Here is a 15,173-nt window from a genome sequence, read left to right as displayed (position 1 = left end):
AATGAGGGAAAGGCCAACATTTAAACTGATAAATACAGTAGGAAAGGCCACTAAAAACAGAAGGAAAGACTTACAGTAATAAGTGGTACCTGAGTAAAAGCTTGAAGGAAACTAAGTTCTAAAAGGCCAAAGGTAAACAGATAAGTCTTATAGGAAACTTGGAGCTATTGTGTTGACTTTAATGGGATCAAATTCTGTTTGTCAGCATTCTGTTTGTAGACAAGGATCTTCTAGAACCAAACTTTTCAGTTTTGCTCAACTACAAGATTTGTGCTATAATAGGAGTTTCTAATGAATGACACAGATCCCTTTGTTACAATAAAAAAGTGGAGAAAGCTCCACAGAAGGCATATGCTGGTGGTGGTGGATTCAATAACTGATTTTTTTAAAAATAAGGAAATTTGTGGAGCCTTCCCTCACCATTGCTATTTATAAGGAGATGGGAATTAATTCACCCAAAGGAATCATTCTATATGGCCTAAGTAAAACCTTGTTAGCTAAATTTTGTGGCTAGCTTTTCTCAGAATTTTTGGATCTAGTTTATACAGAAGTAATTAGGAGAAGGTCCAGACTTTTTCATGAATTGTTCCAAGTAACTGAGGAACATGCTCCATCAATTGTCTTAATTGGCAAAAAAATGTTGTCATTGGGACAAAAGGCATGACTCAAATTCAGATTGAGAAAGAAATTCAGCAAACAATATTGGAATTGTTGAACCAGTTGGGTGGGTTTAACTTGAGGGGAGATATAAAAGTGATTATGGCCCCAAAACCACATAAAAACTTTGGATCCTGCACTAGTCAAACGAGGATATGCCTAGAAGACCGAGTTTCCTCTTAAACTAAAAATATCTAGATGAACACTTTCAGTTTTATACAGAGCAAAATGACTTTGGCAGAAGATGTAGCTTTAGATGATTTGATCATGGCTAAAAATGACATATCTGGAACACATATCAAGGGAAATTGTATAGAAGCTGGTCTGGTGGCCTTAAAGGAACATAAAGTTTTAAAAAATGAAGATGACAAAAAAATCTAGAAAAAAATATATACTTAATAAGAAATTAGAAAGCACCCCAGAGGGGCTATATCTCTAAATGAACCATGTTATCTTCATAAGGGTAAAAACTTTCCAAACCTGTAAAAACAACAACAAAAACAAAAACAAAAAATTGTAAAGGTCTAAAACTCTTAAAAGGTGTGCTTGAATCAGACAACCAAGCACTTAAGGCTAATTACCTATTGGATAATAACTCTATTAGTATATGTTTGGAAAAATGGCCCTTCTCACTGTTCTGTGCTGGCTCTATCTTTTGGTGTATGCAGATAATTGTAGGAGGAATTAGAAGGTGGAGTGAGACAAGCCAAACTCACTTTGCAGGAGGACCAGGATAAGGGAGGTTGGTGGAGAGCTTGCGGCAATTTTGTCCATCTCCTTCACTTCTTGCCCTAAAGACCAAGGACTTTTGCTTATCCTCACTGGCTGATCCTGAAGTCTCCAGGAAGCTAGTCCAGAATTTACAAAAAAAAAAAAAAAAAAAAACAAAAGCCAATGCTGCACGAATCAAGGAATACACACTCCAATTGGCCTCTATCACTAACATGTCATATCTCTTACTCCAATATGATATGTGGGGTACCCATTAAATTGCTAGACTTTTGTTCCTGTTGCTACACTGTTTTACACAATAAAATCCTCCTCTTAAAACAATGGTGGTGAAGGACTGAAATTCAAAACTACATAACTTAGCCCCTTCCTACTTTTCCAGTTTTCTTATACCTTAACTCTCTAAAACATACTCTTTAATCCAATGATACTGAGCTCCTTATATTTCACAGGCAAGACATTCCAGCTCTTAGCTCCAGGCATTTTCTCTGGTTGCATCCCATGCCTGTCTTCTCTGACTACTTCTTCCTGGCTTTCTTTACATTCCAAAGAAAATTCTACCGTCTAAAAGAAGCTTTCCCCAAACCCCTCTTAATTTTGCTGCCTTCAAACAGTCAATTATTTCTTATTTATTCTGCATATGGCTTGCTAGATCTTAAACTCCCTGAGTCCAGTCTTTTACCTCTTTTTGTATTTCCAGCATTTAGCAGTGCCTAGTACACAGTAGGCACTCCTTTTTTTTTTTAATTTAACATTCATTTTTAAATGTTGAGATACAAATGTTCTCCCTCCTGCCTACTTGTTGAGAGGGTAATATGATATTCATTATACATGTGACCTCATGAAAAATATATTTTCATAATAGCCATGTCACAAGAAAAATCAAATGAAAAAAATATGATTCAATCTACATTCAGAGGACATTAGTTCTTTCTCTGAAAGGTAAATATCATGAGTTTTTTAGAATCATTTTGAACCATTTTATGGATCAGAATGACTAAGTTTTCACAGTTAAGTGTCATTAAAATATTATTTATTAGTATGTGCAAAGTTCTCCTGGTTCTTCTGCTCATTTCATTTTGCATCAGTTCATATAAATTTTCTCAGGTTTTTCTGAAAACATTCCCTTCCTTATTTCTTATGTTGTTGTTGTTCAGTCATTTTCAATCATGTTTGACTCTATATGACTCCATTTGAGATTTTCTCGCAAAGATGAATATGCCATTTCCTTCTCTAGCTCATTTAATAGATGAGGAAATTGAGCCAAATAGTGACACGCAGCTAATAAGTGTTGGATGCTAGAACTGAACTCAGGAAGATGAGTCTTCCTGACTCCAGACTTGATGTTCTTTTCACTGCACCACCTAGAGGCCTCATTATCATACATCACAATAATATCCCACAAAATCATATATCACAAGTTGTTAGTTATTCCCTACTTGATGGATGCCCCTATAACTTCCAGTTTTTTTGCCATCACATAAAAATAGAAATGCTATAAACATTTTTGTATATATAGGTTCTTTTCCTTTATTTTTTATCTCTCTAGGATTAAGATCTAGTTATTATTTTGCTGTGTTCCAAATTATTTACTAGAATGCTTAGACCAGTTCACAACTTCACAGACAGTGCATTAATGTCCTTATTTTTCCATGTCTCCTCCAGCATATATCATTTTTCTATTATGTTAACCAATCTGATAGGTGTAAAGTGGTACCTCAGAGAGGCTTTAATTTGCATTTCTCTAATCAATAATAATTTAGAGCATTTTATATGCCTATTTACAGCTTGATTTCTTCTTCCAAAGACTTTCTAATAATTTTTGTCCATTTATCAACTGGGGAGTGGCTGTTAGACTTTTTAAATTTATTACAGTTCCACACATATTTGAGAAATGAAGCCTTTAGCAAAGAAATTGGCTGTAAAAATTTCCCCCGGTTTTCTGTTTTCCTTATAATTTTGGCTGAATTGGTTTTGTTTGTGCAGTACTTTTTAACTTCTTATAATTAAAATCTCTGGTCATAAACTCTTCCATTATCCTAAAATCTTGCAGATGATTTTTTCCATGCTCCTTTGATTTGCTTATTATATCACCTTTTATGTCTAAATCATGACCCATTTTGATCTTAACCCATTATATGATGTAAAATGTTCATCTTTGCTTAGTTTCTACTAGATTATTTTTCAAATTTCTTAGCAGGTTTTGTCAAATAGTGAGTTCTTTCCCAAAAAACTTGTATTTGGGGATATATCAAATGTTAGATTACTGTAGTCATTTCCTTCTATATATTATATGATTAATCTATTCCAGTGATCAACCACTCTAAATATTAGCCACTGTCAGATTTTAATAAATGTCAATTTGTTGATTAATTGATTGGGACCCAGAATAGAATTATAAGAAATACTGTACATTGACATTCCAAAACATAATAATTTTCTTCTATTTTTCCTCTTCTTCCTCTGAAAGTAAAAAAAAAAAAAAAAAAAATCCACTCTTTCCAGTGTATTCATATCAACAGAATAGTTTGCTTTTATATATATATAATGTTTTTTGGACATGGCCAATGTGGGAATTTGCTTTGCTTAAGTATGCATATTTATTCTAGGGATTTTATTTTTATTTTTAGTTGCATGGAAGTAAAATAAAAGGGTATTAATTGAAAAAATCAAATTTAATTTTAATAAATTAGAAATAATTCAAAATATATTGATGTATTTTGTGATTTAATTTTTTCCCTTTCTATGGGGGCTTTTTAAAAAATGCATATATGGAAATCTGTATTTGTGGGCAAACACTGATATATTTGATACTTTTTGAATTTATGGCCATACTGGGTAAAGAAGAACCAAGATAACAGCATGTCTAATATCGTATGTGGTAAGTATCTTGAATTTTGAAAACCACCAGTATGAATTTAGCGTGATAAATACCATACCCTTTTCTAAAATTACAGGAAAAGCAAACAGGAGTTGAATTCTAAATATGCAAACATAATGGCTAGCATACATATTTGTCAGGCGCATCATTTTATAGCCCATGGTTGAGTAATAGGCCAAGACTAGATATCTGCTGCCTCATCCAATGATATTACTTTCAATCATGCTAATTAAATTAATATGACCTGCACTAATGAAAACCACAAAAACCTATTTTGGTTTTCACCAGCACATACATTTTTATAATTCAGACTTGTCAAGCCAGTGTGCTTTTTCAGGAACAAATTCAGTGATAATTAGGTAAGCACATTTTAGTCATTTACCTATGTAACTGACAAAGAAAATAACCTCCTCAGCAGTGAAGCAAATTCAGTTTTATTTGAATAGCAAACTAAGTCAAGAAGTAGAAATATATCCTTTACTTACTCAGCTCTCTTATTGCCTCATCTCTATCTCCTTCAGCTGTCTCTCATTTTAAAGTATATTCTTCTCCAATACGTTTTCTAAATGATTAGCCACCTGAGAAAACATTAAATGAACAAATGATAAGGTTTAAAAGATTTATGACCCAAATTATATTAAACAAATTCAATATGCTCCACGTATGGAAATTAGAAGTGTTTAGATCATATTTTGATTACTAAATTCCTACCTTAAAATATTTAGCTTCTATTTTCAACAATAAGTTTTGGAGCTTTTTTTTTTTTTTTTTTTTTTTTTTTTTGGCTTGAGTTGGATTTTTTTTAAGCTGATGTCAGATTCTCAGAGTAACCAAGCAAAAACAGATTACTTAGTTCTTGCTTCAAAGAAATAATGGGTTACTAGCATAATTAATTTTATGTTTAATTACTGTAGAATGAAACAATTCAACAATATCCAATCAATCCTTAGAATGACAGAACAGAAGGTCAGCAGTTGCTAAGTCAATTGTTTTGAAAGAAAAATTTATGTCAAGTTCTCTTTTATATGCTAGGGAAAGAAATTGGATAAAAGTGGTCAAGCAAACATTAATTAATTGTATAAATGTAATGCTGTTGTCATGCTAAATCATATAACTAGCAGCTAAAGTTGGCAGACATGCATCAATTGCAAATTTCCAGTGATATACTACTAAGCCACATATACGCAAATGAAAGCCAAAGAGTCAAATGTTAATATCTCTAGATTTTTTTTTTTAAATTGTGTTTGATAGCTGTTGGAAGTGAGTTGGTGATCCCAATCCACTTTGTTATATGTGGTTACCCAATTCAGGAAGTTCCCCCATGACAATTGACACCTTTGTGCAGTTATGGCAGGGATGCCAATGATAACATTAAAAGGATTTAGTTCAGGAGGAGGGGTCCCTATACTGTTAACATGAATCATGGTTGGGGACTGTGTAGGAAATTAGGTTACTGAGATGTGGGAAGAGAATAAATGGATCAATTATCAAGTATTTTTACATAGCTTCAGTTTTCCCTGGCATTTAATTCAGTAAAATACCTTTCTTTGCTTATCCAACTTTCTGAAATCACATTATTCTACCTGCTATAACTGAAGTAATGACCTATTAAAGCTACTGATTGCTAAGTTAGCAATAATCATCTTACTTGCCTTTCTCTAACCATTCTGTGTAAGAAGCTAAGATAAGAAATAATAGAAAATTTTCTTGACACAAGGTGTCCCTTTCTGAAGCCATGTAAAATATCATGACCTCTAGGACCACAGAAAAGGCAGGAAATAACTTTGAGTCTGTCCAGAATTCTCTATATTTACTGGACCTAAGCCCCAATCTAACAGAGGATGACTTTCCCACAATAACTTCTCATAAATATTAAGAAAAGGGTCATGGTTGAATTACTAGTGCTCTATAGAAAATGAACAGTCCAAATGGTCCCATTATTGATGAGAGCCCTCTAAATTAGGACACAATAACATTTACTAAACTCAAAAATAACACTATTCTATGTGGTGACACATGTGTAACAAAGTATAATGGGAATACTTCAATAATTTTCATTAGGAGTTTGTAAAACATGTTCTCCCAACAACTTGAGTATGTCTACCATCAAAACACAGTGCAAATTATATTAAGAAATAATGCATATAATTTAAGTTTGTATAAATTAACAAGAATGTATTGACATGTAAGACTTCTAAATGTATAATATAATGAAGCAATTTCTAGACAATTTTGTGTAGTCAATAACTATTCTTTGAGCTACTCAAAAAATTATAACATCAAAAACAACCCTTAGTACTACTGAAAAGCCTCAAGTACCCCTATGACACTTTTTGGAATTGCAATAATAAGGATAGCTAACATTTATGTAGCATTTTACATGCATTATGTCATTTGGCCTTCCCAATAACCATAAGAAATAGGTGCTTATGCACTGCTGTCCTTATGTTATAAATGAAGGAACTGAGGCACAGAAAGATTAAGTGTCTTGTCCAACTAGTAAGAAGCAGAGCTGGCATTTAACGCTAATCTGCTGATTCCCAATCCATTGTTCTACTTTCTTAATAAGGAAACATGAGTCAGAATCCCTTCATGTAACAGAGTAGTTGCAAGACTCCAGTTAAATTTGGTGATACTCTAATTTAATAATGCTTTCTTCTAGAACTTTGAAGCAAAAAGAACTCCCTAAGATTCCTAAGCTAATTGTAGATATCTATAGAGACTAGTCTGTTTTTCTGAGAATGGCCATTGTCCCTTACCCATACTGAAACTACATATTGCCACATTGCTGCCTAATACAGTCAATCAATCTGATGCAGACTCCCTTTGTCTGTCATGGGGTAGAAGGAACAGCACATTCTTTACAATAGTATCTCAAACACGTTTTTCTTAGGAGAGACAAGAATTATTCTAAATAAAGTAGAAATTGTACATAGTTCCCTATGTCTAAGTATATAAAGTAGACTCAATAGACTAAAATAGGATTGAAAGGATGGGTGAGGGTGGAGTATTCACATATAACACTGATTCACTGTATGGAATATCAAGTTACCCTGGGTATGTAAAGTCAACCATGGAATGGAAAAAAAATTTTTTTTTCTTGAGTCATTACTGATTTTTCTGATAAGAACACTAAACTCATTTGAATTTTCCTTAAATACAAAGAAACAACTATGACACAAATGAAGTGACATCAGAACAATCATAATCAGTTTTCTACAAATATAATGGGTATTCTCTTTATCAAAAATCATTCATTTTGTCAAAATAGTCTTCCTTAATCTATGAGAACACAAGTAATTTTCTTTTGAAAGTTATTTTGAATGTATGCACTTCTGAGGAACTTCTGATCAAGATGGGAAATTTAGCAGAGGCCTGGATTATCTATACCTACTGTAATAAAAAACTGAAATTCACTAGAAATAAAATAATGACTAAGAAATCCAATGAGAAAATACAATAAGGGAGTTCTTCTACTCCAGAATTACATAAAAAGCCAGTCAGTAGTCCATAGTCAGTCAATAGGAAAGGAGGCAGAAAGCAAGGCCAGTTATCAGCTCAGACAAACATAAAGCCTTCCACCACAATCAATGAAGATGTGGGTAGCCTGAAGTTCTGTGGGTCTGGGATCAGAAGAAACAGTTATGAATCATTCATTGTTCAGTTATTTTAAAAAGTCTATTACTATTAAAGACACAATCACAAATTAAATCCAATTAACAAATTGGAATAAATATCGTGAATGAATTTTTTAAATTGACATAGAAAATACCAATAAATGAATGTCTTACACAATTTAGTCCAAATAGGGACAATATTATTTTACTTCTAGGGGGAAAAAGTTACTCTTTCCTACCAAGTGAATATAAAAGAGCACAGTTCACCTCTTTTGTCATCTACAACTGCTTTTATACTGCCAATGAAAATATCATGGTGTTAAATACCATACATAAGATCAATGCTAAATGTTGATTCATGAAATGAAGCTTACCATCATTTCCTTTAAATGCAACTCCAATACCAATTATACAGTCACATTAGATGATCTAAGAACTGGGTTATTGCAGATGAGAAATACATTTAAAACACTGAGATTCATCTACTTCTTCACAAAACTAGTTCTCAAGTAGTCATACTAATATTTCTGTTTAAAGTATAACAGGAGTTTGATGTATACTCAGACTACCCTAAATGGAGGAATCCAAATGAAAGATAGTAAGGTCCTGTTTTTGTGAGACAAGAGAAATGGTACATGTGTCTACATTATGACTGAGAGCAGTCTCTTCCAATTGGCTGTATCTAAAACTGACTGCATTTTTTAAATTATCTGATTGGGATAGTTTACATGTATCTCTCTTCTATCTCTTTGTGTCTCTTTGTCTCTTTGTGTATATCTATCTCTCTAGTTCTGTACCTCTCTCTCTGTCTCTCTGTGCCCCTGTCTGTCTCTGTTTCTCTTTGTTTCTGTCTCTCTGTGTGTCTTTCTTTCTGATCTCTATCTGTTTATCTGTCTCTGTCTCTGTCTCTCTGTCTCTGCCTCTCTTTTTCTCTGTCTCTGTCTCTCTCTGTGTGTGTCTCTCTCTCTGTATGTCTATCTGTCTCTCTCTCTCTCTCTTTTTCTCTCTGCTTCCCCTTCTAAATTTAACAGCTTAATTCTGAAGTTATAGGAATACAGACTATCTCTGGGCCTACCTAATCAAAGCTTTTCCAGCTTTTTGGGTCTTCCAGCACCTACATCACTCTGACATATCCTCCAAAAATCCTGCACCTCTCCAAACTGAGGTGAGCACTTCATCATCTGAAATCCCTCCACACAAAGTCATAGTTTAGACAACAAATGATAAAAATGTGATTAAGTTCTTTCTATATGTTGAGTACACCAGCCACTGGGCAAGACATTGAGCACATTAAGAAGGGGAAAAAATGAAACACCCTCTCTTCTTATGGAACTTATCTCAATGTCAGAGATATCAGGAGAGATATTTGTTCACCTGAGTGACCCTGAGCAAGTCACAAGTTCTCTGCACATCAATTTTCTCCACTGTAAGATGAGGTAGTTAGATGGTCCCTGAAGTGCTGTCCAATTCTATTTTTTATTGTTTTATAGATACACCTGTATAAAATAAATACAAATGGCTACATGTGTATAAAATAAATAAAACTAGATAGATAGATGCATGTGTTTAAAATAAATATAAGTAGGGGCAGGCATAGTATCCAGAAAAAACAGAGAAGACTTCATGTAAGAGGCAGTACATCAGCTTTGAAGGAAATGGAGTTGTAAGAGGCAGGAAGGATGAGAGAGACAAAAGGAATGGAGACAGTAATTGAATATCATCTATGAGTAGTAATAGCAAACATATAGCACTTAATATATGTCAGGTACTAAGCTGAATACAGTTATTAATTTATTTGATCATCAAAATTTGATCAAATTATTTTATTTCATACTGATTCCCTTTTAGGAAGGCACTATTGTTATCTCCATTTTGCAGATGAAAAAACTGAGATTGAAAGCAGTTCAGTGACTTGCCAGAGTCACACATATTTGACTCAGGCTTTCCTGATCTCAGATTCAGTGCTCTATCACCCAGCTGCCAGGGGTAACAGCAAGGAAGCTAACAAACCATAATGGGGAATAACATAGGACAAGACTGGAAAGGTTAAAGCCAGGTTGTGAAAAGTTTTTAAATGATGAAGATACAATACTTTTTATTAAAAGAACAGTTTCTAAAAAATTCTTGAGTTGCCTACTGGAAGAACCAAATAGCGAAAATTATATTGTGCATCTGATTTTCATTAATAGTCAGGAACTGGTTTCAGAGATCAAAATCATGGGGACTTTGTGAAGAAGTGAATAATGATTAATGCAATGAACAACTATCATTCCAAAGGATCCAAGGTTCAGTTAAATAAGACATACACTTTTGGACTTGGAAAATATGGGTATTTGTTTTGCTTGACTATAAATATTTGTAAGAAAGGTTTTGTTTTTCTTTTAAATTGTGGTCATGAGAGGGAGACAAAATAAATATTTTTTCATTGAAAAATTAAATTAAAAATAATGTTAAGTGCTAAAGCTCAGAATGAGATGCAGCTGGTGAGGATACCTAAACACAATAAAAATGGTTGAATTTTGAGCTATGTCAGGAGAAAATAAAAAGCTCAAAGAAAGACTAGGGCCACTGCTCAGGAGGGATTGAACAATGATAATTGACAACAAGAGAAAGCAAAGCTGCTCAATTTTTATTTTGCTTCTGTTACTCTGCTAGAGAGAATTATCTTTGGACTTGGAAGGACAGGGAAGAGATGGTTCCTAAAGAGTTGAGAATGAAAGCAAATGAAAAATAATAAAACATTTATCTTCTCTTGATGAATGTAAGTCATATGGCCCATTTAAGTCATGTGGCCCATCACATGTTAAAAGAACTAAAAAGTAAATGTGGTTAGTGAGCTACTGTCAGTAATATTTGACAGCATTAGTAAATTGGTAAATTGGTTCATACAGAATTGCTGTTGGTTAACCTAGACGTTATAGCAACTTTATTCTTCTTGTGGAAAATATAGGGATATTTACACTAAACAAGAATACAATTAGCTGGATTCAGAGCAAGTTAAATGGTTGGATTCATAGAATAAGAATTAATGGTTTGGGATTATCTGGGAAAGAGATCTTCCTCAGATTATCCTAAGTATCTATGCTGTGTAACATTTTTATCAGAGATTTCAATAAAGCATAAAGGGCAGGATTATCACATTTAGAGATGACATAAATCTGAAAGGGATAGCTAATCAGTCAATCATGCAATGATAATTTTAGAGCACTTTGTGCTAAGCAGTATATTATATACTAAGAATATAAAGAAAAAAATTAAAGTCCCCTTCATTGGAGGAAAAAGTAAAACACAGACACCTATTAATATGTAAAATACATAGAAAGTAAATACCAATGATTTCAAGGGCTGGGCATTCAGAGTTGGAAGAGTCATAAAAGACCTCAAATAGGAAATGTTATGAGAACTAAGCTTTGAAGGAAGCTAGGGAATTCTATGAGTCAAAACTGAATAGGGAGTTTATTTCACTCCTGTACAAAAACATGGAGATCAGAAATGAGAGTTGTGTGTGAGGAATAACAAGAAAGGCCAATTTGGCCAGACTACAGAGTGCAAAAAGAGGCCTAATGGATTATAAGCTTGGAAAAATAGGCTGTACCAAAAACTTCTAAGTGCCAAATCATGGAGTTTGTAATTAATCTTAGTGAGAACAGAGAATTACTGCAACTAACACAGTATAGATCATAACAGGGTCAGGAAATATCTTGCTGGACTAGAACATTGGATGAATCAAGCAAAAATTGAATAGTCACATGCAAAATATTGCACCTCAGTTCAAAAGATTCATGTCACTAGAAAAGCATAGCTGAAATAAGCTAGACCTTCATTTGTGTGCAAGGGATTTAGGGGTTTAGGTGCTGTAAGCAACTCAAAAGTATAATCACTTTGCAACTTAATGTGACCTTGGACTCCATTGGGAGAGGCCTGGCAAGAGAGAGAGTTTCACTATTACCTGCCCTGGTCACATGACAATACAGTATTGTATTCAGTTCTGGGTTTGACAATATGTGAATGTCCAAGGATTTTGATATGTTGAAGTATGTCTAGGAGAGGTAAAGCAGAAGAATGAAGTCCATGGTACAAGAAGACAATTTAAAAGAATTGGAAATATTTAGTCCAGGGACAAGATGAAAAGATCACGATAACTATCATCAAGGATTCAAAAGGCTGTCATAGGAAAGATGAACGAGGCTTGTTCTTTTTGGCAAAGTGGAGAGGCAGACATGGAGCAAAGGGTGCCAGGAAAAGCTTCCACCCAAAAAAATCTGCTCTCCCAAACCTGTGAGAATGGCAGGTTCCTTCAAAGGCAGTCATGAGGCTGAGAAAAAATAATCACGCGTCTAAGTAATAGAATAGATGCCTTTTGAGCATGAATAACTGCTGAGGTCCCTTACAAACCTAAAATTCTATGTGATTCTCTGTAGGTAATATATTCTTGTTTTAATTTCCACTTCACTTTCTAGACTCCATGTCTTGTAAAAAATGCACAAACACTTTGGAAGGATCCTTGTTTGAGGAAAATTGAGCTCCTATAATTTTTCTCTCTTTCACCCCATTATAATAGTTTATTTTAATGTATGCCTCACAGAGACTTCAATAAAATACTTCAGAGAAGGTGACAGGTCAGTATGCCTTGTTTTAAGTTTATGAACTGACAGCCCACTTTCAATGACAAAAGAAAATGTAACTTAGGCCCCATTTTAGAACAATGATTGTCAGATCACATGTTCAATGTGTCACAATTATACTGAGCTGTCATCTCTGCAGTTGGTATTGGGAATTAAGAATTCACTATGTTCAGATGCTCATAACACATGAGATCAAAAATTTCATCCTAGTGGCTGATTTGAAAAGAGCAAAAGTCTCTTATCTAGGCAGGGCTGATGCAAGAAAAAGGTAATATTGCATCAAACTAAAAATTATAAAAGAAGTACATTCTATTTAAATAATGTCTTTATGATGTATATATATAATTAAATATATTCATCTTAAGGCAATTTCTGGAATCTCATGTTGGTCCTCTGCTCTTAATGGGCATCATCCACCAATGTCATTTTCCTAGCTGGAAATATCTTTAAACATATTGATTATTTCGAATCCAACATATTATTCAAATCTTAATCTTAGTCTGAGGTGAAGGAAGAAGGGTCAATCTTATGATTTTCTTCTACTCCCAGTGTGAAAACTCTCTCCATCAATATCAACCATCAATTTCTTCCATGAATGCACCAGCTTGAGGCTTAAAATGTTGCATGGTGATACTGGGAGATTAGTCTAGCTACCCATAATCATAACTTGAACTCAAGTTTTTCTGACTTCAACTGACACTAAAAAAAATCAATATTTAAATGAAGATAGGTGGTTTCAAAGTGAGATTGTTGTGTTTAATAAAGCTAAGTCTAAAAATCCCAAAATAGTGTGAAAAGTTTGGTTATTCCAGGGAAATTAGATTATGCTGAACAGATAAACAAAAGTTTTATTTATATAGCCTGGCAACTTTCCCTAATCTTCAAAAACTTGTCAAAAGTCAAGTCTATACTTCATTTTATATAACACAAAAATTTTGGGGAAAATACAGGGGTTCCTAACTCTGGTGATAAAAAGATTATTTAATTACCTGAAATGCTGGAATAACTAGAATGCATATGTATGTGTGCCTTGGAAGGATGGGGCTTGGGAAGAAAGGGTTAGGAAGCAGGTGAGAAAAGCTGATAAAAAAGGCCCTAAAAGGCACAACAGGAAAAAAAAATAAAAAGTTTGCTATCTGCTGCCACAGCAAGGATAGTTGGTAAAAGGTTGATATGAGAAGAATGTTAAAGTATGAAATATATTATAGAACTATATAAAAGATTTAGAATTCTAACCTCCTGTTTGGGGACCCTGCCCTATGTCAATTCAAATTTAACTGTGAAGTTAAATTAAATGTCTTTATAGACAATATATGAGCAAATTGTTTCCATCTTGATGTCTTAGAATCTTAGAACTGCAGGCTTTCTTCCACTTCCTTATAGAGACAAAATATCCATTTAGTAGTCAAGAAAAAGCAAAATTACAAAATATATTCCTGGATGGCTAGACGGTGGTCAGAGAGGATGAGGATCCCAATGTGATACACTAATTGTTCTTTTCTGCTGAAGTTTTGAGTATTAATATTTACTTATTATTTACTAATATTTTAAAAATCACCCAAAAGGAAATGTATTAAAGATATTTCAGAAAAGCCGCAATTTCATCAGTATGTGTTTTTCCTCAAAAAATATGAACCATAACCCTCTTTTTTTAACTCATCCTGCGTGACCTGGGTCCATGATCTCTCATAAATCTACCACAGGAATTCCTCTAATATGCTAGTGGCTAGTGGGCTTTCTTTAATATATCTCATAATATCATGCATATTAATAGAACATTCGGATTATTCGTTAGTTCCCTCACAAAATTTTTTCTGATGCTTCACCAAGAAGTGAAGGTGAGCTTGGGTTCTTAAAGACCATACTAGTAAAATATAAGCTCTGGCAGGTTACCATTATGCTAAAGTGAGATGGTTGAAACAATAAGCTCCATCTCCTCTCTGAGTTCTATCCTAGTCAAGGATTTAATTTTAATTTATTCCTCTTAAATGGCCAATGATGGTGAACTGTTTGTTCACTCAAAGCATCTCATGAAACAATGAAAAATACAAAACAATCCTCCATCCTACAACTTCCTTCTCTGTCTTTAGGGACAATGTAACAAGAAAAAAAAAAAAAAAGATAGAACAAAAGATATAGCATGAAGAATTGGGAAATATAGCCTTAAAATCAGTTTTTAAATTTCAAAGTTGTTTTTAAAAACCTGATCTTAGATTTGGAGTTCAGAATCATAGGTAATGAGCATTTACACATACAGAAAATACACTCCCTTAATTACATAACTATTAACTTATCTTTGTATTTAATCACACATTATTTATGAATTTCATTTTTTTCCAAAAATGAAAAATATAATTAAAAAAATAATGGAATATTGTTAGGTGTGCTCTGCTGGCTCGGGATGGGTGAATGAGGCTGTTTGATTAAGTGGTTGTTACCTTGATCATCTGTCATCTACATGTCTTTAAGCCCCAGGGAGCAGTTTGTGCTAGACAGGGAAAGAAGTACACCCCAAGAGACTAAGGGGAGATCTACTTGGTAATCAAAAAAGAGAAATGAATAGTGTATTGAAGAGACTGAAAGAAGCAGGCACAGAGCTCACTTGCTTATCCCCTAATATAAATTTTCTTGCCTATTTATTTTGTTTCTACGATCCTTTCCCTT

General features: G+C 33.7%; 1 long non-coding RNA gene across 1 annotated transcript in view; it reads right to left on the bottom strand.

Annotated features, from left to right (window-relative positions):
• Positions 1-15,173, bottom strand: part of LOC141554793 (uncharacterized) — a 117,487-nt gene that overhangs the window by 17,670 nt on the left and 84,644 nt on the right. Inside the window, exon 2 of the long non-coding RNA XR_012485959.1 lies at positions 4,753-4,845. This is a non-coding gene — a long non-coding RNA (uncharacterized LOC141554793). The remainder of the gene's footprint in view (positions 1-4,752; positions 4,846-15,173) is intronic.

The sequence above is a fragment of the Sminthopsis crassicaudata genome, chromosome 2, assembly GCF_048593235.1.
Source record: "Sminthopsis crassicaudata isolate SCR6 chromosome 2, ASM4859323v1, whole genome shotgun sequence".
In the NCBI taxonomy this organism is placed as follows: Eukaryota; Metazoa; Chordata; class Mammalia; order Dasyuromorphia; family Dasyuridae; genus Sminthopsis; species Sminthopsis crassicaudata.
This window is presented reverse-complemented; position numbering and strand designations above follow the sequence as displayed.